The 27,380-nt window shown below is 36.7% G+C and overlaps 1 protein-coding gene and 1 long non-coding RNA gene across 11 annotated transcripts in view; one reads left to right on the top strand and one right to left on the bottom strand.

The window, feature by feature from the left end:
* The window catches only part of LOC144287896 (uncharacterized), a 51,239-nt gene extending 33,479 nt beyond the window's left edge, over positions 1-17,760 (top strand). Inside the window, exon 4 of the long non-coding RNA XR_013355709.1 lies at positions 17,551-17,760. This is a non-coding gene — a long non-coding RNA (uncharacterized LOC144287896). The remainder of the gene's footprint in view (positions 1-17,550) is intronic.
* The window catches only part of TBC1D4 (TBC1 domain family member 4), a 176,239-nt gene that overhangs the window by 86,799 nt on the left and 62,060 nt on the right, over positions 1-27,380 (bottom strand). The gene's annotated exons all lie outside the window — the stretch shown is intronic.

The following is a 27,380-nucleotide window of genomic DNA, read 5'->3' as shown; positions in this document are numbered from 1 at the left end:
TTCATTCTAGTAGGACAAACACAGGGAGCAGTAGCCTTTTAAACCAGCATTTATCTCATTACAAGAATTTACTGACCAAGTGGGAGTTACTGTGTTGCCTGTAACTTTCCAATTTAATCTTTTGGAGTATGTAGTATATAGATGTCTGACTTCATAAGCAGTCTATAGTAGGTGTAATATAAACGTTTGTGACTGATTTAAAGCGTGAAAATTATACCCTCCATGTAACACAGTAGGGTCCTATGTTCTTAGCCAGCTGCTAAATATCAAAAACTACTCTCAGAGTAGAGTAGAGAACCTTCAACTTCAAACAGAGTGAGGTCACTCAATGTCAAATATGCCCCACATCGTCTCTGGGAAATACATCACTTATGAGAGCTGAAGCCCTACAAGAATAACTGCTATGGCCATCTGCTTTCATACTTTGTTCTCCAACACCACAGAAGAAGGGGTCTCTACAAGTGCTGCTATACCTACAAAAGCATTCTTTTCAATCATTTAGAACTATCTAGTCCAATTGGTTATCTCCTAGTCACAAGTGGCTACTGGGTACTTGAGATGAGCCTAATATGACCAAGATAAGAATTTTAAATTTTTAAGCAATTTTAATTAATTTACATGCAAATTTTAAAACAGATTCCCTATTCAGGTACAAGAAAATTTTAAAGTATGATAGGAACAAATTGTGTATGTCAATCTTCTTTTCCAACTGTTAAGTTTAATGAACTCTAAATATAGATCCAGTATTTCCAGTGCAAATTTAGCTTCTGAATTGAGATGAGTTAGAAATGTAACACACCTAGTGAATTTCAAGGACTTACTACCAAAATGTAATATATATCATTAAAAATTTTTTATTCTAGTTACATGTCCAAATTATAATATTTTGGACATGATGGGTTAAATAAAGTATACTAGAATTAATTTAACCTGTTTCTTTTTGCTTCTTTTAATATGGTTACTAGAACGTTTTAATTTATATTTATGGCTTACATTATATTTCAACTAAACAGCATTGCTTTAGAATTTTATTCTTTATGTATCTTTCATGGTCAAGTTAAATGAAATGAACTCTATGCAAGTCCTATCCTCAATTCCTTAGGTAGAAATGATTTCCCTCCGACCCACAGCACACAGTAAGCACTAAATAAATATTTATTCAATGAACAATGTGTTAGCATTGTTTCTATCTTCATGGTACTTACTCCATTCTGACTTGTATACAATCCATCTTCTTGCCTTGTGTCTCCTATAAGATTCTAAATTCCTTGCCTAGTACGCTTTCTCATCTCATTGTGTATTTACTGGGCACACAGTCTGTCAGCTTCCCTGAACTATTCTTTCTCATCTACTGCTCTCCATAATTTAAACCATTTCTAAACATGTCACCAGTGAACTAACATACTCCTTTCTGGACAGCCCTGCAACATTGCATCAGATCAACCTGACAGTAACTTTCCAGAGTCTCAAATACTCGGCTTCAATTTGGCAAAATGAAAAGATGAAGAAAAAAATAATAACAACAACAAAAGCAGAAACAAAACCCATTGCAAAAGATGCAAATATAGGCCCAAAGATTTGAAAATTTGATTATAATAAAAGACTTCTTTATACAGATAGCAGTTAAATGGTTTTCTTATGATTCACCTACAAGCTTCTAGGTTGACTCAGAAAAAAGAATTTAAGAAAGAGTATTCCTTCAATATTTGTGAAGTAAACGAACAAAAATAATGTTTAAATTTAAGAACAAAAAATTCCAGTATGGTTAAAAGAATCTATGGAAAAATCTTTTGAAACTTCTTTGCCTTTATTAAATACTCCTAAAAATTTTGATGACCTATAAATAATGGATAAACACATATGCTCTCTTTTAGCCTAATGAATAGAATGTAAAGAACATAAATAAAAAATCACTAATAAATCCTCCATGCAAACTGCCTCTCAAGTATATCAGCAGGTGATAAGAGGTCCTGAGAGAACAAGGAGCAAGGGAGAAGAATAAAGCCACACTGCTCTTCAGCCTGGGAGCCCTTTTGCCCTCAGTTCCCCCTGACTAACACAATTTCCCCTCAGAAAAATTTCCCTCCCTCACCCTTTCCAACTGGTGCTTGACCCCAGAGCCCAATAGCAGCAACACACCCCTCCAAATCATCCATAGCACTTAGCACTTCCCCCCAGAAGAACAATTAACATGCTATAGTTAGCCCCCCCCAAATCTCTCCCCACAGCTGCTTCTCACACCTTTTTTCTCTATCCCCAACAGGAGGCTTATCACATATGGCTCATATTCAATATATGTTTGCAAAATGAATGAACAAATGGATAAGCAAACAAATAATAAAAGAGAAAGTGGTAATTCTGCTCACCTTCCTAAATCAGAATACTACACAAGTTCTTGCCTGAACTCAGTGTTTTCACTTGGGAAACAGTACTTACCAAATTATGAAGGCCACCTGAAAAGCAGGTGCCCACTCCAAAACAAAAGGTGCTATGAGTCTTTGCATGACTATTGCTAATTTAAATACATGAACAATTTGTAACTGAATATTCGGGTAAGTTAGCTTTTTATAAATAATATTTGCTATGGACTTACGTTGTACACTTTCTGGTTAAAAATAGCTAACATTTATCAAGTACTTGTTATATGCCAGGAACTGTTCTAAATGCTTTATATATTTTATCCTCTTTAATCCTCAGGACCATCCTTGGAGATAATTCTATTATTATCCTCATTTTACTGCCCTAGATTCTGCAGATTTACTTAACCCACACACTAAATCATCTTAACTGAATCAAGAAAGTGAAGATGACAATTTTCAATATTGAGAGAAGGAGGAGATCAAAGACTGTGATTATACTAAAAACTAGATAGCAAAATTGTCACATCTGTGATAGGCTGGCTTGTTATTAACTGCATATATCATAAGGCCACCATAGCCTGCTATGATCTTCAACAATTTACACTATTTTTATAAACATCACTGTAATTCCATCTTCCAAGGCTTATTCATAAATACCAGGTAGAAAACAAAAGGATTAGTAAAGTTGTTCATGTATGGCTGCATTATCAAATGTCTAATATCGGTATCTACTCAGTCCTTTTTTAACAAGTAGGACTGAATTACCACATTAAAGCATTTGGCACTAAATTTAAATAATAAATCATAACTATCATTTAGCATCTCTAAAAAGAATGTACTATAAGAAAAGTTTTAAGAACACATTATATGCTACTTATATAGTCTCATGTTATAAAAATAACAATGCTGTAAAATAATAATATATGGATTTTACATAGCATTGTTTTCTTTATACCCTAAGCTATAAAAGAATAAAGTCATAAAGACAAGTACAAATAAGATAATACTAAAAAAAAAAAAAAGAAAAAGAAAATATTCATGCAGAGATTACCACTACTGAAATTTTAGTGAACACCGCTAGACATCTCATATGCATATGTAGTTAGTATAGATATAAAATTTTTTTAATTTGTTTTTAACTGTGAACTCTTGGTCAGGTGAAGGATATAGTGACCACCAGTAGAATTTGGAGCCACTACATTGATTCATAGTAAGGCATGAATGGTTTTATCTACCACCACTTCTGTACCAGCTGTGTAAATGTCAACATAGTACATAGTGAGAAGAACATACAACATCTTCACGTTATGAAGAAAATAGTTTGGTGACCCACTGAAAGTATGTCAGGGAGCCCCACAGTTCTGCAAGCACAGTTAAGAACCGTGATAATAGAGTATTCCACTATGCCCACAGTAATAAAGTATTTAGCACTGACCTAATCTCCACTCAATTGTCTACTAAATTTATGGATATGTAGATCATAATCAAAATATAATGCCTTCCAAAATTGTTCAGACAGGCTCCAATATCTGCTCTCCAATTTGCTGGCTGAATAACCTTATTCAAATGTATATTCTCTACAAATGTAGGTTTCTTTCATGTATAGAATGGTTTAATGACACCTATTCAAGTGATTGTAAGGATTAGAGAGTACATATGCTTGGTGCATAATAAGTGCTCACCAAATGGTAGCCATTGTTGCTTACCATCTATTCTGGATGCAAATATTTTGGCTTTTTTTTTTTTTTTAATTGACAGACAGACTGCAATATGGCAGACTCTTCTTCTCCTACTTAAAATAGGGCAGTGATATGCTTATTTGAATTCTATCTTTATGACAACTAGAACCATATGATATATTGCCACGAATATCCCCCACACACACACACACAGCCTGGACCTGCTTCTGTCAGTTATCTACCCTGCAGCCAAAATGAATTTTACAAAACCTTGAAAGGAGATTTAGAAAAAAAAGACAGAAACATTAATCATAGTATTTACATTTCATATTAAAGTCACAACCCCATCTCTTTCCTATATACTTGTATTAATTTCAGAGACTACTATTAGGGGTTTTCTCTTTTTTGCTTCTTCAGAAAAAGCACAGTCTATAACATACTAGTTCGTAGAAAAGCTTAGCTTTACTATTGTATTTCCAGAGTTTGTTTTCAGTTTTTATTTATCATAGCTATCTAATTTATTTTTGAGTTTTAAAATTTAAATTTTAGTTGATGGTTTTAATTTCTTTAATATTGTAGATGATGAGACACCCTTAAGCAAACTAAATAAATACTGTAGAATAAAAAAACGCAAGTAGACTAAATCATTCCAAATTTTTGAGAAATCATTTAATCAATTCAGCATGTATTATAATTTATAAACCCAATTTTAAAACTCCAATCAATTATGTTATAGTCTGATTAGTTACTGAACACCAATTCTAGGCATCAAGACAATTGAGATAGTCAGATGGAGATAAGGGACAGCAGAAAATGTGGGCAGAAAAGGTCTGAGAGTTAACAAATTAAAACAGGAGACTGCAGAAAATTATCAGCATATCAGAAACCCGAGGTCCCAGAAGTCACAGAAGGAATAAATCTAGAACATGGGTAATTAAGCCAAAAAGTTAAAATGAATATGTCCAAGCAGAGATTAAATGGAAAGTCAAGTGTCAATGGTCAGAAGGTTCAGTATCCAGGAGATGAGAAACAAGTCTATATCCAGAGAGATCAGAATGTGGAATTGATTGAGACAAGGCTTTCTCTCACTAACGCAGCACCAGGGATCCACAATGTTTATAAGATGCTACCCATCTGACACCAGGAGACTCTTTCCCTGCCACCTTCAGCAATCTGCATTCACCTTTGGGACTTCCATCTCATTTACCAATGTCCCAGAGTTAAAATGCAATCAGTGAACATGAACTAGAATCTAACTCTAATATTATACCTTACCAACAGTAATCCCTCAAAGCTTGGAGTGAAAGCTTAAGGATGCTGCATGTGAACTTCAAAGAGATTAGCTAAGGCCACCCTCTCCCAACACACACACACAGACACACATACACACACCTTGAACTTCAAGATGCCATTGCCTCTTACTTAAGGACAGTGATGTAACAATTCTCTCCCCTTCTCCTGCATCAAATGTTTTCTTCTCTACTTTATCTTCCCTATTGGTTTACAAACATGCTTCTTTTTCTCTCATCCCCAAAGAATTCTCTTGACCCCACTTCTCTAGAGATCAATGCCAGTTCTCTCTTCCAGTCACAGCTGAACTCCTTAGAAGTTCAGGTGCTTAGAAGCAGCCACCCTTCATTATCTCTTCTCCCTTCTTGAACTCACATCAGCTGGACAACTGCTCCCATCATTCCATCAGAACAGATATTGTGGCTGCGACACTGCTAAATCTAATAGTTAATTCTTAGTCCTTCTCTTTCAAGGCTCCTGGTCAAGTCTCCCCTTTTGGAACACTTTCTTCCCTTGGCTTCCAGGTACTACACAGTCCTTGTTTCCCTCCACTTCCCTGGCTCTCCTATTCCAGTCCCCTTTGCTGATTCCTCTCATCTCTCAGAACTCTAAATCTTGGAGCTTCAGGGAGCTATGTGACTGGCCCTCTTTTCTTCCTACACTCACTCCACTTAGTAATTTCATCTGGTCTCGTGGCCCACAAGACTCCACAGTACCTGATTCCTACTCCCCTCTGAGCTCATCTCCTACTACTCCCCATTCAGTCAGCTCCAGCCAAATGCCTCCATAAGGCACCTTCAACAGCCTGTCCCACACCTCCTTTAGATCATTCCTCTTCTGTTGTCTTCTCTGTAAGAACTTCAATGACCACACTTCCTAAAACCAACTCTCTCATTCTCTCTCATCCTTTCTTCATTCCTTCTTCCTCATCCCCATCCTACATAATTTTTATCCTTAACAATTATTACTATTTAACTATTACTATTTAACATACTATGTGTTTTGCTTCTTAGTTTTATTTTACTGTTGTATTTTGTATCTGCCTTTCTACACTAAAATATAAGTCCCATGAAGCCAAAGATTTTCAACAAATACGTATTTATTGAATAAACAAAAGGCCCTATTTTAAAATGCACACCTAATGACCACAAAATTGCTATATTTAAAAATCTAAACAGTGTGTTCCAAATAGTACCATAAATATCACCATATCCTCCCTTCATACTTTATTCCACTTCATCACCAAAATTCATTATCACAACCTTCAAATGATCACTTCCTGTAGTTTCATTTATTCTCTGGCAATCTTAATCCAAAAACAGAAGAGAAGGTTCCCTGCAGCAAACAATCCATTTTTAATTGAATGGTACTTATGAGACCACCTGGCATAAATTCATAAATGTGCTTCTATTCCATTTCAGTATCTCACTGTCCCTGCATTTATCTTCTCATACTTTCCTCTAGATACTAAAGACATTTCTATCCTCTTCTCTAGAGTTAATCTTTCATTTTTACAGATCTCTTAATCCATTTTTACTTTGCTGGGACTCCAAATTTTAAAATATATACGCTTCAAGACTTCCAATCATTTCAGGCACCTGGATGGCTCAGTGGTTGAGCGTCTGCCTTCCGCCCAGGGCGTGATCCCAGGGTCCTGGGATCACATTGGGCTCCCCACAGGGAGCCTGTTTGTCCCTCTGCCTTTGTCTCTGCCTCTCTCTGTGTGTCTCTCATTAGTAAATAAATAAAATATTTTAAAAAAAGACTTCCAATCATTTCTTCCCTGTGGCCTTCATCTCTTTTGTAATCATAAAATATACAAAAACTTGTATTTAAAAAATATACACAAACAAACATACACATAGCCTTTGTTTGATGTTACTACTCAATTTTGGTTTTACTTCCCTTTGTTGCCAAGCTCTGAACTCTAAGTGGACAGTCACTTTTCAGACACTGCTCAAACACTTGCCTCTTGCCATTGACCTCCACTCTACTCCGTTTGTCTCCATTATGTTCAACTTAACCACCTTTTTACTATAACGATACTTTCTTGGCTTTTAATATTTTTTTTTAAAGAATTTTATTTTATTTTTTTTTATTTTTTTTTTTAATTTTTATTTATTTATGATAGTCACACGGAGAGAGAGAGAGAGAGGCAGAGACATAGGCAGAAGGAGAAGCAGGCTCCATGCCCCGGAGCCCAACGTGGGATTCAATCCCGGGTCTCCAGGATCGCGCCCTGGGCCAAAGGCAGGCGCCAAACCGCTGCGCCACCCAGGGATCCCCTTGGCTTTTAATATTATCTAATAATATTAGATAGGATTTATTGTGTACAAGGCCCTGTTCCAAACATTTTACAAGTATGAATTGATGGATCTTCTTTGCTGTACTAGATCTACCAGATAATTACTACCCACTATTGGCCACTTGGCTTGCTACACACAGGCTATGTCTACAAAAAGCAGACTTCCAGTGCAACAACACAGCAGACTGGGGTAACCCAGACCTGTCCCAGTCCTTACTCCCAAAGCTATCCATGTGTATGATGTGAAAAGGTTGGCAAGCTGTGTTGTCAGCAGTGGTTTGATGATTTGGGGCGGGGGGGGGTGGCTGGCAGCGGGTGTTATTAATGTTTAAATCTGAAAAATGTCTTGGAAACATTAGGTCAAATATTAGAATAAACCTTTTGATACAAAGAGGGAACAGATTGGGGCAGCCCGGGTGGCTCAGTGGTTTAGCGCCGCCTTCAGCCCAGGGCCTGATCCTGGAGAACCGGGATCGAGTCCTACATCAGGCTCCCTGCATGGAACCTGCTTCTCCCTCTGCCTGTCTTTCTCTCTCTCTCTGTCTCTCATGAATAAATAAATAAAATCTTAAAAAAAAAAAGAGGGAACAGATTGGCGGAGAAATTTATAGGTTCTTGGGTAAAGTCTTTAAATGGCATAAATAAGAGTCTACTTGCCTAGAAGACGAGTTAGTTTACTGAATGAAAGGGAAACAATAGGAATGGAACCATATATAATTAATTTCATTTAACAAACATTTATTGAGCAATTATATGTGCAGAACCCTTGTTCAATTTGGCAGTAGGGGGAAAAAACACTGCCTTCAAAAAGCTCACAGAAAGTATAGAAGTTACCAAGTATACTATCATTTACAGTCAGAGTGTAGTCACTAAATACAGAGAGTTTGTCTGTAGAAGTGTGTGAATTAAAAAATAAGTTCATCAAATTTTAATATGCTTTCTGAAAAGAATACTGCCATTCCTTTAAGTTTTAAAGTAGTTTTGTGAGGCAAGTTTAAGGACAAAAGTAGAAGTTCCCTGAAATTCAAAGAAATTGGAACCCTGCAGGTGCATGTACTGGTCTGTATCTACTCAGCAGTGAGTTAGAGCTGAAAAGGATACATCTACTCCTACTCCTTCCCATGGTGTCCTCACCATAAAGGCTCTTAACTGGAGTATCTCAAGAGGAATGATGTGTAAAAAGCTGACTTCAAACTAAAAAAACCTTTTCACATATATTTTTTTTTAAGTAAGTGATGAAGTTTACAGGTCACAATAAGAAATACATCCTTCCAACATTTAAGTATCTGTATACTAGCAAAGACCATTTATAAAGATTTCTTGTATCACTTGATAGGTTACTATATATAGCAAACCCATAAACAGTTTATGAAGTTTACAACTCACTAGAGAAAAAAAAATGACACACTGGTATGTACTGTGGCTCCAGAATTAGTTAATTTTTGTATTTTTCCATTTTAATTGGTTGGTTTATATAAGCCTCCTCATTTATATACAGGATCAGGTTGTTTTTGCAACCAACTGACTGGACTTCCCGACAGAGCACCTCGTTGGTCTCATGATCTGCTATTAATGTGGTTCCTGCTTCCAAGCAATGTTTTCCACAGGGTTATTTCACATGCTTCTAATTTATGTAAAAGGTGAATGCTTAATCCAGTCTCCTTCATTAAAAATTACCAGTGTCAAATCTCACACCTTCAGAGGTGTAGGAAAAAACTCAGTAAAGCCTCACAGACAATTTCATTCATTATACTAAAATAATAAAGCACCTTTTTCTTCCAGGCATGACTGCAGTTAATGGAGTTTATAGCTCAACCTTTTATTATCTCAACAGCTGCTTCAAAGGAGGGGTGATAGAACTGACTTAAGAGTACCACTGCTCTTATTGACTATGTTTCAAAAAGATAAAGCTCAAGTTCACCTGCACATACAAACCTTCCTGAAACAAGAGTTTTAGCAATCTGACCATATCTCACCAGGAAAAAAGCAAAGAGAATCTTGAACAAAAACTAAATGAGGATACTCCAAACATTTTTTGTGGGTTTTTCTTTTCCTAGAAGAGGATTACCTATTTGTTTCACAATAATGATTTCCAGTTAGGGAAAACCTCACAAGTTTGTCATCCAGTGTAATTATCAATACATAAACCCAATAACTAATGTCTGATTTCAATTTCTACAACTCAAAACTATGGATACCAAAAAGAAAAAATTAAACAATAATCATGGAACAGACAAAAGGGGGATCATGACATAGATTTTGGGCAGGGACCAAAAAAACAAGTAATCACATTTCTTACATGCATTTATGATGTAATTAGGAGATAATGCTCTGAGTACTTAGGTATTTCTTTTCCTACAATGTTTAAAAAAAATTGTGGCCACAGAATAGATACATTTTCAGAGAAGAAAAGATTCAGAAGATTTACCCATATAAGGATTTTGGAGAAGTTATTTAAAGATATACTTGAGCAAAACAAGAGTAAAATAAGAAACAGGAAGTCATAAGATGGAGGAAACAGTGAATCCACCCTGGAGGGCTGTGCCACAGACAACAGCGCCACGGGTCCCAGCTGAAATAGGTAAACAGGCTCGACCTGAAGGATTTCTAGAAAACCAAAGGGCTTCAAGATTAGTTAGTATGCCTAAGATATAAAAGGAATTTAAGGATAGAATTAAAGCAGAAAAGGTTGAAAAAAGAAAGAAAAAAAAAAAGAAAACATTGGTAGGGACTTAAAATTTTAAATGGTCACATTTTAAAATTAACCTATGATCATGGAATTAATTACAGACACTTCACAATGTAATGATCAATTTTAACTCTTTTTTTTAAAGTAGAGGAAGTGGAAGTAGAAGAAAAGTGGTAAAGCCAAAGGTGTCAGAGCAGACATAAAAATGTGAAGAGGTGCTGCCAACTGCTGATAGAAAATGGTGACAATGTAAAAGACATGAATATAGTAACAGATCATACATGGGAAGGCGCGAGGACAGGGAGAGTAAGGCAGTACGTCTTTGGCAGGGCCAGTTTCTTTTCCTTTTGCTTTCTTTCTTTTATTTTTGTTTTCTCTTGTTTTGGACTTGATCTCTTTGAAATTTAGAGTTGCTTTTTTTTTTTTTTTTTAGAGTTGCTTTATTTGAAACATGCCTGTAAGTCAACGATGATCTTTCCCGGAAAACTTGATCTAATGAATAGTAGCATAATCTACCAGGTACCCAAACCAGAAACACCCAGGAATTATCCAGTGCAGTGGATTTGAGAGTGCCTCAAATTCATGGTCATTCTTTCATTGGGAGGGGAAAGCTATTTGCCTCCTTTCAATCCAGGCTTGCCCTTTGACACACAAAATGCAACTGGTGCAGCACCCCAGGATGTCTGAACTCAGGCCCAAAGAAGAAGGCCTGGCTTCATCTGCTTTCACTCTCTGGGGAAAGAAAAAAGGCCAGCAGCTGTGTAAGAAGCCAGAGAGCCATGAGACACCATGCTATTAGGAAGCCCAAGCCAGCCACATGAAGACACCAGGTGGAGGGCAGATAAGCTGTCCTCACCAAAGAGAACCCAAACTGCAGGATAGTGAGTAGATACATGTTGTTATTTGAAGCCACTAAGTTTGAGAGTGGTTCATTATGCAATGAGCAATACCACATCAATATCTGGAATGGAGTGGTGCCGAAACAAAAATCTTAAATATGTGACATTGGCTTTGGGAGTGGGCATTGGAGAGTGGCATCAAGCAAACTGCTAACAGGAGCTAGGACAGTGAGATAATTGCTGTTGAAAGGTGGAAAAAAGAGGACAGGAGTTGTGTATCAACAAAATGCAGTAAAACGTGTTTGCAGTAAAGTGTACAGTGGAGAGAATATCTAATGAACTTGTAGGTTAAGTTGAAGAGATTCCAGGAAAAAAGTTAAAAGTACAACTGGCTTCTTTTAGCTGCCTGTAATAAACTATGGGGAAACAAGATAAACTTAGAAGAAACTGTTTGGTTTTCAAGCAGAAATTAGAGGAAATTTAAAGAACCTAGGACTTCACAGATCCAACAGTAAAACTGCTTCTCATCTGCAATCTTCCTCAGCAAAAGACTCTCAAAGTGAAAAACAGCCTCATAATCTCTGGGCAAAGACCTGAATAGGAGTCTGCCAGTATATATGGCCTCAGGATATATATCAAGAAAGTAAGACCTCTTTTTTTAAAACCCCAAAGATCTGAGGGCCTGCCTCCTAGACTCTCTCAGCTAGGCAAAGGGTCTTCTGAGATCTTAAGGTGCTATCCCAGGCCAACCTAACAGCCAGTCTGACATAGAGAAGGGCCAATTCATCGCAAAGGTATTTCTAGGTGTGACTTTTGTCCAACAGAGCAGGATATAATTTGATATACAGGAAACCCTTAAAAATTTTGGAAGCTATATCAGCTTGGACTAAAATGAAATGAAACAGTCCAAAATGCAAAGAGCCCTCTGGGCCGCCCAACTACTCTAGCTAGGAAGCAGGCTGAAAAACCTATCCACATCATATTAGAGAGAAGGATGACAAAGAGGGTGGAGCCGAGAATTACAGAAAACCATTCCCAGTGAGAACGGGCCCTATCCAGAGTACGCTCTCTGCCCCCCAGGACAGGAGGAACTGATTGGACTTCAGAATTGCCGTAGACCACATTCTGAAATCTAGATGCACATATGGTGCCACGAATTAACCATGTGAGCTTGGATCAGTCACTTTGAACATGCTTCGATTTCCTTTCCATACAACATTAGTGTTATGCAAGAACTAGATAATGTCTTGATCTCTCATTCACCTTTAATAGGCTATAATTCTCAAAATGCTCCTTAAAAATTAGGCAGAAAAGAAGGAAAATATGTTTCAAAGGAAAAGTTGCCAACACCAACCGTCTCCCTGATCCTCATGCTTGCTGACAGCAGTCTCCACATCACCTGGCCTCTTCTTGTCACAATCTGCCCCCTTTCTTCCTCACAGGTGGCATTACCTTCACAAATTCCAAGCTTCCTTCCCGTGATGGCTCCCAGGATGGTGGGGGTGAGCAGTGTGGGGCAGGATACCTGCCGTGGTTTGTATTCATGAGCTATTTATGAGTCAGGGACTTCACAGACAAGGACAAACTCTCTAATATTTTCAATCAGTATAGAATCCTAAATGGCTTCTGCATCAGGCAGCTTTTTTCAGTAGCTAAAAGTGTGATTAGAAAGAACACAGTACTTCACCTTCAAAGGTACAATCAATTCTTTTCCCATCAAGAATTACATAGAAAATCTAAACATACAATACTCTGGCAATGAGAAATTCTTGTCTTATCAATAATTAAACAGAATTTACAGATTAATAAACATTTTCTCACCCATGGAATGCAACAGGGTTATCTTCCAGATAATGAAGGTTTATTTATTTATTTTTTTGGTTTGGACTTGAAGTTTTTTTAGCTACTGAGAAATAAAACGAACAAGTTCAAACTAGCTTTAGAATGTGTCTATCAAATTGGAAGCCATAAGAAAGAGTACACTGTAATCTCCATGAAGACAGACACTTTTTAAGTCCCGGAGACTAGAATATCTGTCAAATTAGTAGACGAATTAATAAGAAGCAAACATTAAGCCCTGAAGCATTACTCATATCATGAAAATCTGTGGACTTTTGCTCAAATGAACACTTCAAAGAAAACTTCTGATTAGCATCTCCTAAAACATGGAGATCTTGAACTGCTCCTTCTCCATCTATTACAAGCTATTTAAATGAGACTATGTGTACTCTGTAGGATGTGGAATTGTCAGCCAAGGATGTCCCAAAGTCAAGCTTATACACAGCTTGCATTCCAGCAGAATCATTCTTACTTACAGATTGGAGAGAAGGAGTTAAATAATTTTACTAATGAACAATTTTTTAAATTTATTTATTTATAGAGATGCAGATTGAGAGAGAGAGAGAGAGAGGCAGAAACACAGGCAGAGGGAGAAGCAGGCTCCATGCCGGAAGCCTGATGTGGGACTCGATCCAGGGTCTCCAGGATCACGCCCCGGGCTGCAGGCGGGGCTAAACTGCTGCGCCACCGGGGCTGCCTACTAATGAACAATTTTAAACATTTTTCTATCAAAATAAACAAGATGTACTACAGAATAAATTAAAATCTGCAATCATTCTTAATATACAACAGAGGCTTCAAAGTAATTTAGAGCTTGTGGTAGACTGCAAAAATGTCAATCCCATTCTCTCCAGGTGTACACCTTCATTTTTCTCTCCCTTAAGCTTTGTTGAAAAATTCAAAAGAAATGAATAGAACATTTCACAGAACATTTCACTATTCTTTCCCTACAAGAACCAACCATTTATATAATGATTGCAGTATAATTGCAGAATAATTCCATTCTCAGGCAAGAGCTTCAAGGAAAACATACTATTTAAAGTTGAACTTTCTGATTACACTCCCCATTTAAAAGGCCATTTGCTTACCTGACTCCACATATTTCATTTGGTACATAAAACTTCCTTTTTATTTTTTTTATTTTTAACTTTTTAAAATATTTTTAGTTATAAGAGACATAGAGAGAAGCAGAGGCGTAGGCAGAGGGAGAAGCAGGCTCCCTGCAGGACTTGATCCCAGGATCCCAACCTGAGCCAAAGGCAGACACTCAACCATTGAGCCACCCAGGTGCCCCAAAACTTCCTTTTTAAAAACTACTTTCCATGTGATCTTCCACCCTCACTACACACACACACACACACACACACACACACACACACAGAGGTATCATGATCTGGGATGAAAAGATTTCTAATAAATTATTTGGTATATGAATTTTAATTCAGGTAAGCACAGAATAAAAGGAAAAATTTACAAAGAACGTAAAAGTGAGAGAGATACAGAAGAGTATTAAAATAGAGTTGACAGGGATCCCTGGGTGGTGCAGCGGTTTGGCGCCTGCCTTTGGCCCAGAGCGCGATCCTGGAGACCCGGGATCGAATCCCACGTCGGGCTCCCGGTGCATGGAGCCTGCTTCTCCCTCTGCCTGTGTCTCTGCCTCTCTCTCTCTGTGACTATCATAAACAAATAAAAATTAAAAAAAAAAAATAGAGTTGACACACAATGTTACATTAGTTTCAGGTGTACAACATAGTGACTGGACAATTCTGTACACTACACTATGCTCAACACCATTTATGTGTAGTTACCATCTGTCACTACACAATGCTGTATTATTGAGTAGATTCCCCATGCTGTACTTCTCATCCCCATCCCCATGACTTATTTATTTTATATTTGGAAGTTTGTACCTTTTAATCCCCATATACTGCATAAGCACCCAAGGGGAAAATGGAACTCAGAGTTACACACACAAAGCATGTGAATTTCTGTCACTGACCAAAGTAAGAGGAAGCTGTGAAGCATGCCAGCCATCAGGCCCTGGGGGAATGAGGTCCACAGTCTGGTTCACAGTATGTGTGGCATTTGTAGTCATGGGGAAAGGACACACAGCCCCCATGCTCCAGGGCCCTTCTATTAAGGTCTTTTCCAAGCATGCAGGTCCCAAAATAAACCAAACCAGGACACTGAGCTGCCTTTCACCCATGGGTGATGACCTAGTCCTGGTACATGGCCAGGTATCACAGATCCAAGGTCAATGAACTTTTAATTCCACCTCTTCACCACAGGAGCCTTACAATCTTATTCATTTTACTTTTCAGAGAAAAGTTTGTGGGTTCTTCCATTGGGGAGAAAGCATTAAAATAATTTTTGGTTCTAATTTCATAGAAGTAATAAAAATCATTTGTTAACAACTAGTTTCTCATTACTAAAGAAAATATTATTATAAGCTCAATTATGTTGTTTAAACTACACTGTAAATACTTCTGTCTTTTTCTGCACATTGTCATAGGGTTACAAAACTAATTTTGATCTCGTAGATAGATTAATGAATACAGGCAAGAAATATAAATAATTTTGTTAAACACTCCAACATTTCCACAATTCGCATGCTGCTCCAAAAAAATTAACACATATACAAAGAAAGTGATGTACTACTTGCTATTATTTGTTTCTTTCCCAGTTTTATTGAAGTATATTTGAAATATATTATTATATTAGTTTTAGGTTTACAATATGATAATCTGATTACCTACTATTATTTCTGTATTTCTTTTGATACAAATTTTAATTACATTAAATTTTATTATAAATTCTTTTTCCTTTTTCTATTGTCAATACAGCATTATTATAAAAGAGTATATATAAAATCCAATATTTCATCTCTTCTTATGTTTATTATAAAGGGTTAGTGTTACTACTTAAAGAACTCAAGCAAGCAGGCAGCATTAACAGATTCCAGTGGGACAAAGAATGTAATTCTTAAATAATTCTTATGATAATTCTTAAGAAAAGTAATAAAGACAAGTTAGAAGTATTTAAGTTAAAAAAAATAATTAAACACAAATTATATCAAGAAGATGTCAACTTTGGAAAAGATTATAAAACAAAAGATTATACAGATAAAAAAGGTCCAGTGAAAACAGGCATCTAAATATAAAATATAGTGACAGGGAATAAAGGGGAAAGGAGAAAAAATGAGTGGGAAATATCAGAAAGAGAGACAGAACATGAGAGACTCCTAACTCTGGGAAACCAACTAGGGGTGGGGGAAGGGGAGGTGGGCGGGGGGTGGGGGCGACTGGGTGACGGGCACTGAGGGGGGCACTTGATGGGATGAGCACTGGGTGTTATTCTATATGTTGACAAATTGAACACCAATAAAAAATAAATTTACAAAAAAAAAAAAAAAACAACCAGGCATCTATAGATACTGGTGGTATGATTGCAAATTAGAATAGGCTTTCAGTAAAACAATTGGGCAAAATGCTTCATACAACTCAACCAGTAAGTTTACTTTTAGGAAACTATTCCCCCCTACACTACAACAAAATAAATATAGAAATATACTTCTTAAAATTATTATTATTGAAAATAAATTTTTTTAAAATTCTTTTTGAATTTATTTTTTAAGTCCCTTCCCTTTTATAGAAAGAGAGAGGGGAGGAGAAAGAATACCAAGCAGGCTCCACACCCAGTGCAGAGCCAACATGGGGCTTAACGCTATAACCCCAAGATCACAACCTGAGCCAAAAGTTAGACACTTAACCAATGGAGCCACTCAGGTGCCCCTAAAAATCTCTTTAAAACAGAGATACAACTAAATGATATAGCTGTTCATCAGAGCATTATCAATTATTAGAAACAATTTATATGATATGTGTATGTCAGAGTATATATATATATATATAATTCATGAAACTAGTTGTTTTCATATATGAAAGAAATAGTTTCATGAATAATATATATGTATTTCTTTCATATATGAAAAGAACTAGTTTCATGAATTATACAGCATATTCATTCTGAAAAGTAGTAAATAATCCCTAATTTTTTTAATATTTTATTTATTTATTCATGAGAGATAGAGAGAAAGAGAGGCAGAAACTTAGGCAGAGGAAAAAGCAGGCTCCATGCAGGGAGCCCAATATGGGACTATATCCCAGGATTCCAGGATCATGCCCTGAGCCAGAAGGCAGATGCTTAACTGCTGAGCCACCCAGGCGTTCCAATCACTAATTTTTTAAAAATTAAAAAGTAAGAAGAAAACAGTAAGAAAAAAGTAAGAAACAGAACACAGAACTGTATACATAGTATTATTACAACACTTCAACATTTTTTATTTTTGGATAGTTTTAGATTTACCAAAAAGATGTGAAGATAATATACAGAGTTTCTATATAACCCAAACCAGTTTCTCCTACTGTTAACATCTTTCTTTGGTATGGTACATCAATTAGTGAACCCATATTGATATATTATTTTTAACTAAAGTTTGTGCCTTATTCAGATGTTCTGAACTTTTCCCAAATGTCCTTTTTTGTTACAGGGTCTCATCTGGGATGCCACATTACACTTAGCCATCTTGTCTCCTTAAGCTACCCCAGGCTATGACAATTTCTCAGATTTCCCTTGTTACTGATGGCCTTGACAATTCTGAGGCATACTGGTCAGGCATTTTGTAGAATGTTCCATAACTGGGACTTTTCTAATGCTTTTCTCATGATTACACTAGAATGATAGGTTTGGGGGAGGAAGATCACAGAAGTAAAGTGCTATTTCTAACAGTTCATTTAATAGAAAGCATGGAAAAAAGAAATAAAATGTTAATAATTAACTCAGGTAATAAGAGCCTATGGATGATTTTTCTTCTCCACAATTTTTTAAATCACCTTTTAAAATATGTCATTAAAACCATTTTTTTACTGTACAAGGAAAACACCTAAAAAGAAACCATGTAGTTAAAAATAGAACAATAGTAGAAATATGTCCATCTGCTGCCCTGCCTCCCATGCTCAGAAACAGAGTGGCTACACTTGTCTACCAGCTGCTGTTTCTCCTCCAGGTCACCAGCAGCGTGCAATTGGCTTGACAGCTGTTGAATGACTTCTAGGTACTGGCACATGTATTTAGGCTACAGCTAGAGCAGGGGAAAATGTTTGGGGAGGGCTGTCATTCTCCCTGACATCTTTCTTACATATCGGCCAACATTTAATACCCTTATGGATACAAAAGGGGGAATTCAGCTCATTAAATTCTCATCTAGATGAAGGACAGACCATGGACTATTAGGTGAAACAATAAAGCTGCAGAACAGCATAAACAGTATGATGTAATTTTTAGAAAAAGATACAATACATGCATCTCCAATAAATCATATGTATGTATTTTTTTAAGTCTAGAAAGTATGCACTGGTCTATAATTTCCTGAGGGGAAGGAGAATCAAAAGGGAAGTTGTTTTTTGCGGGTTTTTTATTTTTTATACATTCACAGTACATAAACTGTACCATAAGCATCTTTTAATATTATAAGACTTTTAAAGTATAGAAAAACTTTAATCCAAAAATTCACCTCTTTAAAGAGTTAAATTGACCACTCTATACAAAAGAAGGCACAGTTCCAAAGGGTAAACCAAAACAAGGAAGTTTCAATAAATTTCAAGTATGACATACCAAGATTACAATTCCTCATCTATTTTTTAAAAACATATTTGTGTTGTTCCTTTTTTAAGCTGAAATCAAGTATCGCTGCCTATATGCCTTATACCTCTCTCTCTCCCTCACTATCATTTTGAGAAGGATGTTCATGACAAGCACTAACATCAGGGAGATAGGTTTCTCAGGCATAAATGAATTAGTTCACTCAGGCCTTTCAAACAGCTGCAGTGTCTAAAAGCATCCAACCATGAGGGCAATATGCCTACATGCTCCTTTGCTTTTTGACAAGCTGTCTTGAATACAAATCTTCAAGAGAAACTGTTAAGAAAATCATCGAAGAGTCCAAGCAGAAATGTAACACCAATCATTTTCACAGAGGCTCACAGAGTGAATATCGTGTTCCTTAAAATTTTATTCACAACTCTTTCTTATTTCCAAGATGATGGCTGGGCATCAGCTGGATTTGCAAACTGCCAAAGGTGTTCAAATTTCTATACAGCTTAACTTCTTTGACTTAAAGCACTGCAGGCCTTTGTTCAAATACAAATAAATATGCTGACAGAGTATTTTATCCCCTTGTCTTTCATTTTTGTCTCAGCACAATTTTATGAAACTAAATGTAGCAAAAAAAAAAAAAAGAGTACCAAGGAAATTATACACTGGAGGGTAAGTGTTGATGAGGATAAGAGGATCAGGAAGGATTCAGCACACTGCAGTGGCTAGCCCAAGGCAACTCAGAAGCAATTTCAGAATACAGGGCCTTGAGGGAAGTCGTTTTTGTAAGATATATAGTTCTATTTACTAACTTTTTTATGGTTCCTGGAAGAGTAGAATAAACGAAAGTGATTTATGAGAGAAACAAGAAAGCTCAGGAAAGATCGGACAGTTTTCTCCGTATCAGACTGGAAGGTCCGCATGGCAAGATAGTATCTCATGAGATAGGATGCATTTGCCCATAAGAAGGGTTTACGGCAGTTTAGGGTCAGAAAAAGAATCTAAGGCCATGGACTTCTGGGTGTATGACGTATGAGTCAATAACGGGTCTAGCACATGCTCAGGTACATGCAGAATCAAAGAAACTTAGATCATCAATTTCCTAAGGAAACCGAACATGAGAGTTGTGAATCATTTCACATTTCACAAGTTCTTGATAAACTGAGCCAGGTAAAACAACTGAATAGCTGACCAAAGCTTCAGAAGTATTTCTGATCTACATGTGCAAGGAGATTTGAAAACTATTCATCCAGGCCTCTTGGATGTCAATGCTGGTAGGTACATACTAGCTCTAAATTCCAGTTCACTCTCCTTCATCTCTCTGCACTTCTGTTTATTCAACCAATGTTCATCTGGGTGTTATCTGATGCCAGGGCCAATGCTGAGTGCTGGATTTAGTAAGATTAATAAGCCATGGGCTCTTCTTTTAAAGATATTAACATCTCTCAGAGGATATCCTCTGTTTTTGCAAGACTAATGCCTTTCAAATCTCTTCCTCAAATTGTCTGAAAGACTACACTTCTGGATTCTACAAAACTGGCAGCAGTGATGGAAGCACAGTTTTTAATCTTCCTAAATCTTCCCATAAAAACAGAACAATGGATTAAAAAACCAAAATTCATGAACAACATCCACAACAAAATGAGGTGAGAAAGCAACCTCTTGAATCCCAAAATGCTTGTTTGATTTGTACCAACTTGTTTGGTACAAATCACATAGAGCTACAAGACATGCATGGTCTCTGTATCACTGGGGAAAGAAAAGGAAAGCAATGGGATGAGTAAGGAGCCTGAGAACCAGAGTAGCCAACAGGTACTCCCTAGAGTCTGGCTGGCCACTCTGAGAAAAGCAGCTGACATTAGCAGGTTTCTGTTACCCCAAAAGCAGGTAAATGAGAGGGGCCCACTGCAAAGTCTAAAGGAAACTGCTCCCCCAGGGCTCACATTCAAGATAGGAACTCAATCTGATAAGAAACTGCTGTCCATAAAAATTAAACTTAAGCAAGATAGGAAAAGAAAATAGAAGGTCAAATAAAAGAGAAATAGGGAACCCGGCAGAAAATCTTGGAAAATAAGCCACTACATTTTCTAACAGCTTTATGACTATATAACTTATATAAATTCACTTTTTTTTATTTTTTATTTATTTATGATAGTCACACAGAGAGAGAGAGAGAGAGAGAGAGAGAGGCAGAGACACAGGCAGAGGGAGAAGCAGGCTCCATGCACTGGGAGCCCGACGTGGGACTCGATCCCGGGTCTCCAGGATCGCGCCCTGGGCCAAAGGCAGGCACTAAACTGCTGCGCCACCCAGGGATCCCTAAACTCACTTTTTTAAAGGCGTACAATTCACTAGTTTTTAGTATATTTCCAAAGTCGTGCAACATCACCATTATCCAATTTGGGAACATTTCCAATACCCCCCAAGAAAACTTTGTACCTACCTATTACCAGTCATACCTCCATATCTCCATCTCCTTCAGCCTCAGGAACCACTAATCTATTTTCTGTCCATATATTTTCGACTATGGTGAACATGTTTACACAAATGATGTTCCATAACATGTTGTCTTTTGTGACCGACTTCTTTCATGTTGCACTTTTTGAGGTTCATCTATGTTGTAAGATATATTAATAATTCCTAAACTCCATTATTATTATTATTATTTGCCAAATAAGACTCCATTGCATGGATATACCACTTTTTTAACTGTTCATCACCTGATGGACTCTCAGGTTGTTTCTACTTTACTGGCAATTATGAATAATGCTGCTATAACATTCATGTGCAAGTTTTGTACGCAGTATGTTTTCATTTCTCTCGGGAGTGAAACTGTTGGGTGATATGATAAACTCTATGTTTAACCTTTGAGGAATTCCCAACTGTTTTCCATAGTGGCTGCACCATTTTACACTCCCACTAACAGTGCATGAGACTTCCAATTAGTCTCCTTCTTTATCAACACTTGTTATTGTCTGTCTTTTTTATTATAGATGTTCTCTGGTAGGTGTCAGATAATATCTCATGGTTTTGATATGTATTTCTTTAATGGCAAATGATATTGAACATTTCTAATATGCTTATTGGCCATTTGCATGTCGTTTGGGAAAAATGTCACTCTGTGCATTTTTTAATTGGATGATCTGTCTTTATTTATTATTGAGTTATAAAAATTCTTTAGATACTCAGACAATGAGTATCTTTAAATATATGATTTACAGGAGCTCCTGGCTGGCTCAGTCAGTGGAGTATGCGTCTCGATCTCAGGCTTGTGAGTTCAAGCCCCATGTTGGTTGTAGAGATTAATTAAAAAATAAAATAAAATTTTTAAATATAATTCACAAATATTTTCTCTGCATCTGTAAGCCATCCCTTCACTTTCTTTTCTATTTTTTTTTTTATCCCTTCACTTTCTTGATGGTAAAAGTACACAAGGTTTTTAATTTTGATGAAGTCCAACTTAACCTTCCTGTTTGTTTGACATTTGTATTTTGAGGGTCATATATAAAATCCATTGACTAAGCCATTTAAGATCTGATCCAGGGATCCCTGGGTGGCGCAGCGGTTTGGCGCCTGCCTTTGGCCCAGGGCACGATCCTGGAGACCCGGGATCGAATCCCACATCGGGTTCCCAGTGCATGGAGCCTGCTTCTCCCTCTGCCTATGTCTCTGACTCTCTCTCTCTCTCTGTGACTATCATAAATAAATAAAAATTAAAAAAAAAATTTTAAAAAAAAAGATCTGATCCAAAGTTTTCTTCTAAGAATTTATAGTTTTAACTCTTATATTTATCTATGGATCACTTTAAGTTAATGCTGGGGAATGGTGTGAAACAGGGTGCAAATTCATCCTTCTGCACATGGATATACAGTTTTCTGAGCACCATTTATTAGAAAGATAATTATTTCCCCACTAAATTTTTTTGGCATCCTATTCAAAAAGTCATTTCACTATAAATGTAGGGATTTTTTTTTCAATTTTATTTTACGTATTTATTTATTTAAGATTTTATTTATTCATGAAAGACACAGAGAGAGAGTAGGGGTTTGTTTCTTGACTCAGAATTTGTTCCATGGATCTATAGGTCTATCTTTATGTGAGTACCACACTGTCTTATTTACTGCAGTTTTGTAATAAATCTTGAAACTGGTAAGTATGAGTCTTCCAACTTTGCATTTTTCAAGATTGCTTTAAGTATTCTGTCTCTTGCCTTTCCACATGAATTTTAGGATCAGCTTGTCAATTTCTGCAAAAAAGTCAGGTAGGATTCTGATAAGAATTGAATCTGTAGATCACCTTGAGGATATTATAACAATATTAATACTTCCATGAATATGAATGGCTTGCCATTTCTTAGGACTTTTTTATTGTTTTTCTATGACATCTTGTAGTTTTCAGTGTACCTGCCTTATACGTCTCTCATTGAGTTTATGCCTAATTATTCTAGTCTTTTTGATGCTATTGGAAATGCAATTGTTTTCTTAACATCATTTTTGGCTTGTTTATTGCCAGATAGAAATTTTAGGTCTTAGTCATTTCACTCAGGGCAAAGCCAACACACACACACACACACACACACACACACAAATATATTAAAACGTCTGTTTTTTCAGAAAGAGCTAGAGCTGTTATCTGTCTTAACCTCTAGAAAACATTTTTTTGAAAGTTATACTTTGAGTACATAAATGTGTGTGCATATAATTATATATATGTATAATTATGCATGCTAGGAATGTATATACAAAATACATATACATTTTTTAATGCTAGGAATGTACATGCATAATCTTACCATTGTTCATATCGCAGTGATGACTAATTTGGGGCATTTTTTTCCCTCTTTACTCAATTTGTTTTTAATTTTTTTCTGTAATAAACATGTACAATTTCATTCCCAATTTTAAATGTTTTATTCATTTTTAAACAGTATGTTTTCACTTCTGTCCAGGAAGTTCATCAACTGTCTCAATTTAAGGCTAGGGACATAAAGGCTGAGTTCACAATTATGGGGTTATTCCAATTTAGGAGTCTTAGCAAATCCTGATTCTTTTCCAGTGTGGATTTATTAAAAAATACTCATTAAGGGTTTTTTTCCCCCTTTCAAATACTATAGCTGATAGGTAATTTTTTTTATTTTTTATTTATTTATGATAGACACAGAGAGAGAGAGAAGCAGAGACACAGGCAGAGGGAGAAGCAGGCTCCATGCACCGGGAGCCCAACGTGGGATTCGATCCCGGGTCTCCAGGATCGCGCCCTGGGCCAAAGGCAGGCGCCAAACCGCTGCGCCACCCAGGGTTCCCTGACAGGTAATTTAAAGTAGTCAGGCCCCCCTAGAATTTTCACAAGTTAGTTTAGTTCACTCCAGTCTGAAGTATGCAGTTTGATTCAATCATCTTTGATGAAGTTTCGTAGAAAACAAACAAAATCCTACAAATAATTTTAAAAGTTCTGCTGCCTACAAAGACCCTCAAAGAGATCATGAATATTCTCTGCCATCTCAGCTTCTCTTTAGACATTTATGCAACCTCAATTAATAAATTTTGCAAACCCTTTTCCAGAGAGCTATAAAAGTTCCTTCTAATCTTAGGACGTTAAATACTAGCGTTGATTTATACTTGTCCTGCTCTATCCTACTTGGAGGAAATGAATCCAATGGAAAACTTAAATGTTCTGATCTACTTCACAGAAGTTATAAAGAACTTACTCAGCTTCAGGATTTTTAAATTTGTTCACCAAATCCATGCTCATTTATTCTATCCTGATTTGCCACAGACCTGAAACCCCGTTGCCTACTTTGTACAAAGAGAGTAACAATCCTTTTAGAGTACTGTTGTGAGGTTTAGTAAGCTAATATATAAAATGTTCTTAACACAGTGCATGCTCCTAAGAATAACTCAGTAAATGGTAGCTCCAATGAGTAATATTTAATACATGTTAAAGCTTTTCTATATCATGCCTCTCTCCCCCTTTCATACTAAAAGCTCCTAAGCTTTTGATCTGTCCTTTTCCATGGCTTACCTAAACCACATACACCATGATGTGTATAGTAGCCCAGGTGTGATCACATCTCAGTATTACATGATAGGACAATGTGTCTTTTGTCTTTCTCCTTCTCCTCAGCTTATCCTTAAACACCGCAATCCATAACCCTAGTGAATTATGCACCAAATAAACTAAGAGCCAATGAAGACTAGAGATCAAAACTATAAATAAACTCCACACATGCTATTTGCCTAAGAAGACGGGTCATGGCACACTGCACAGAAAAATGCCCCTACATGATGTGCAGATCTATATTTAGTTACCAAAAAATTAAACACATGCCTGTTTGTTTGTTTTTCAGAGATAACACACAGAAATGAACAGTGAAAATAACTACCTTAGAAATATTGGAGGGAAAAAAAAGAAATACTGAAAGAGGAAATTCACAACCTACATTCTAAGCATAGATATAAAATATTTTAACCAATTTCAAAAGCCAGACACTTCACACCGGACAATGAATCCAAGTGGCAAAAGCTATATCAAGCTATAAAGATAAAGAAGCCAAAAATACCCTAACACTGTGCCACATACTTTATAACAAATGATTTAAATTGTCTACTCCACAACTGTTCCTTTGCTTTATTGAACCTAAAAGGCAAGCATATGGCAAACACAAGTCGAATTCTAATGCAGATCATTAGAATGAAATGACATACACAATACCATTCTTTCCACCTTTACAAGCCTGCTTCTCTCCCTCTGCCTGTGTCTCTGCCTCTCTCTGTCTTATTGTCTCTCTGTCTCTCCACTCATTGAGCCAAGTGACCACAGGATGCTTAATAAGTTTATTTAATCCTATAAATTTTCAGAAGTATAAGAATGAACCAGTCAGTTTGCCTGGAGAATATACTCAGTTTCTTATGCGAGAGGAGGAGGATTCTAGGCCTAGGCCAATAGACAATCCCAACTGAGTTCTGAATAATGCCACAAAAATATCTGACTTTATTAAACAAAGACTAGTAGAAAGCCTCTGTAGAAAATCTCAATAAGGGGCACATATATCTTTTTCTACATATAGAAATCCAGGGGCATAGCAGAAGAAGAGCTCTCAATAAAGGTGAACAAAAAAGTGCATTGCCTACAAAGTCAGACTGAGAAGTCCAGATCACAATCTATAAGAACTAGGAACTACCCACTCAAAGTATTTTAGTAGGTTGAAATGATGAAGTCCTTTAGTAACATTAATCTGATCATGAGCTAGATCAACTAAACTCTGTGTGTGTGTGTGTGTGTGTGTGTGTCCACGCCCACAGGCAGAATATAGGGAGGGGAGGGTGTTGTTGTGACAGCATTGTCTCTGTGGGTGTGGAAGTGTGCTGTGTCTTAGGAAAGAGAAAATAGAAGTCAGACCAGTTAGGGTGCTATGTCAATAATGCAGATATGAAGTGATCCAACGTTGAACTAACAACTCAGAGGTGGAAATGAAGAAACGCATACAGAGGCCATTCAATATAAACAATGAAAGATTATATGAATACAGGGATGGAAAGAAGATCAAAGGCCAAGTGTGAAACCTGAGGTAGGTCACTGAATGATTACCATAATTTGAAAAGAGGATGTCAAAAAAAAAAATGAAAAGAGGATGTCAGGAGAAACAATCATGACTTTAAAAGATGAGCTGGTTTTAAAGATTTCATTCATTCATTCATTCATTCATTCATTCAGTTTTGAAGGTTGAGAAGAGCAGCAGAGGGAGAAGGATAAGAAGACTCCACACTTTGGGTGGAGGTTGATGCAGAGCTGGATCTCACGACCTGAGATCATGATCTGAGCTGATATCAAGAGTCAGGTGCTTAGCCTATTGAGCCACCCAGAGGCCCCTAGAAGATGAACTGGTTTTACACATACCTAGTTTGGAGTTGTATAAGACATTGAATCACCAGCACTGGGAGCAGGTGTGATGTAAAGAGTCCCAGGAACTACAGTACTGCTAAGAATGGCTGACACTCAAAAAAGTTAGTAGATGATATTTCCATTACAAATGATTAAGCTGCCTCAAAAACAAGTTTATCAAGCCATTTTTGCATAGGTATACCATTTGAGAGTACAGCTGACCCTTGAAAAACACAGGTTTGAACAGTGTTGGGTCCATTTATACCCCAATTTTTTATAGGACAGTACTGCAAACATGTTTTCCATTCCTGAGGGTTTTCTTAACAACATTTTCTTTTCTCTAGCTTACTTTATGGTAGGAATACAGTAGAGAAGAAACATAACATACAAAATATGTGTTAATCGACTTTTTATGTTATTGGTAAGGCTTCTGGTTAACAATAGGCTGCCAATAAAGATTTGGGGAAGTCAAAAATCACATGTGGATTTTTAAACGTGCGAGCGTCAGTGTTCCTAACCCCCATATTGTACACAGGTCAAGTATACTTCTAACCTCATCATTATTTACTTTAATGCTTTAAACTATACTTGTGAATACATAAATATTAAATAAGAGATCACCAAATGTGACTCTGGCAAACAGTGATAAAGTATATGCCACATTATTAACACAAAATCTATTCTGTTGCTTGAATTTAGGTAGGACTTTTGGCTTTTCAAGTATTTTTCGTACATTAACGTTTTCTTTTCAATTATTCTGTGAGGAAGACCGCACACTTTGTCTGGATCAAGAATATAAAAGCTGGGCTGTGCAGGAAGCAAAATTTCTCAGATTAAAAAATTTTA

The sequence above is a fragment of the Canis aureus genome, chromosome 17 (genome assembly GCF_053574225.1).
Source record: "Canis aureus isolate CA01 chromosome 17, VMU_Caureus_v.1.0, whole genome shotgun sequence".
NCBI classification, from domain to species: domain Eukaryota; kingdom Metazoa; phylum Chordata; class Mammalia; order Carnivora; family Canidae; genus Canis; species Canis aureus.
The sequence above is the reverse complement of the archived record's forward strand: the minus strand, read 5'-3'. Positions and strand labels throughout refer to the sequence as shown.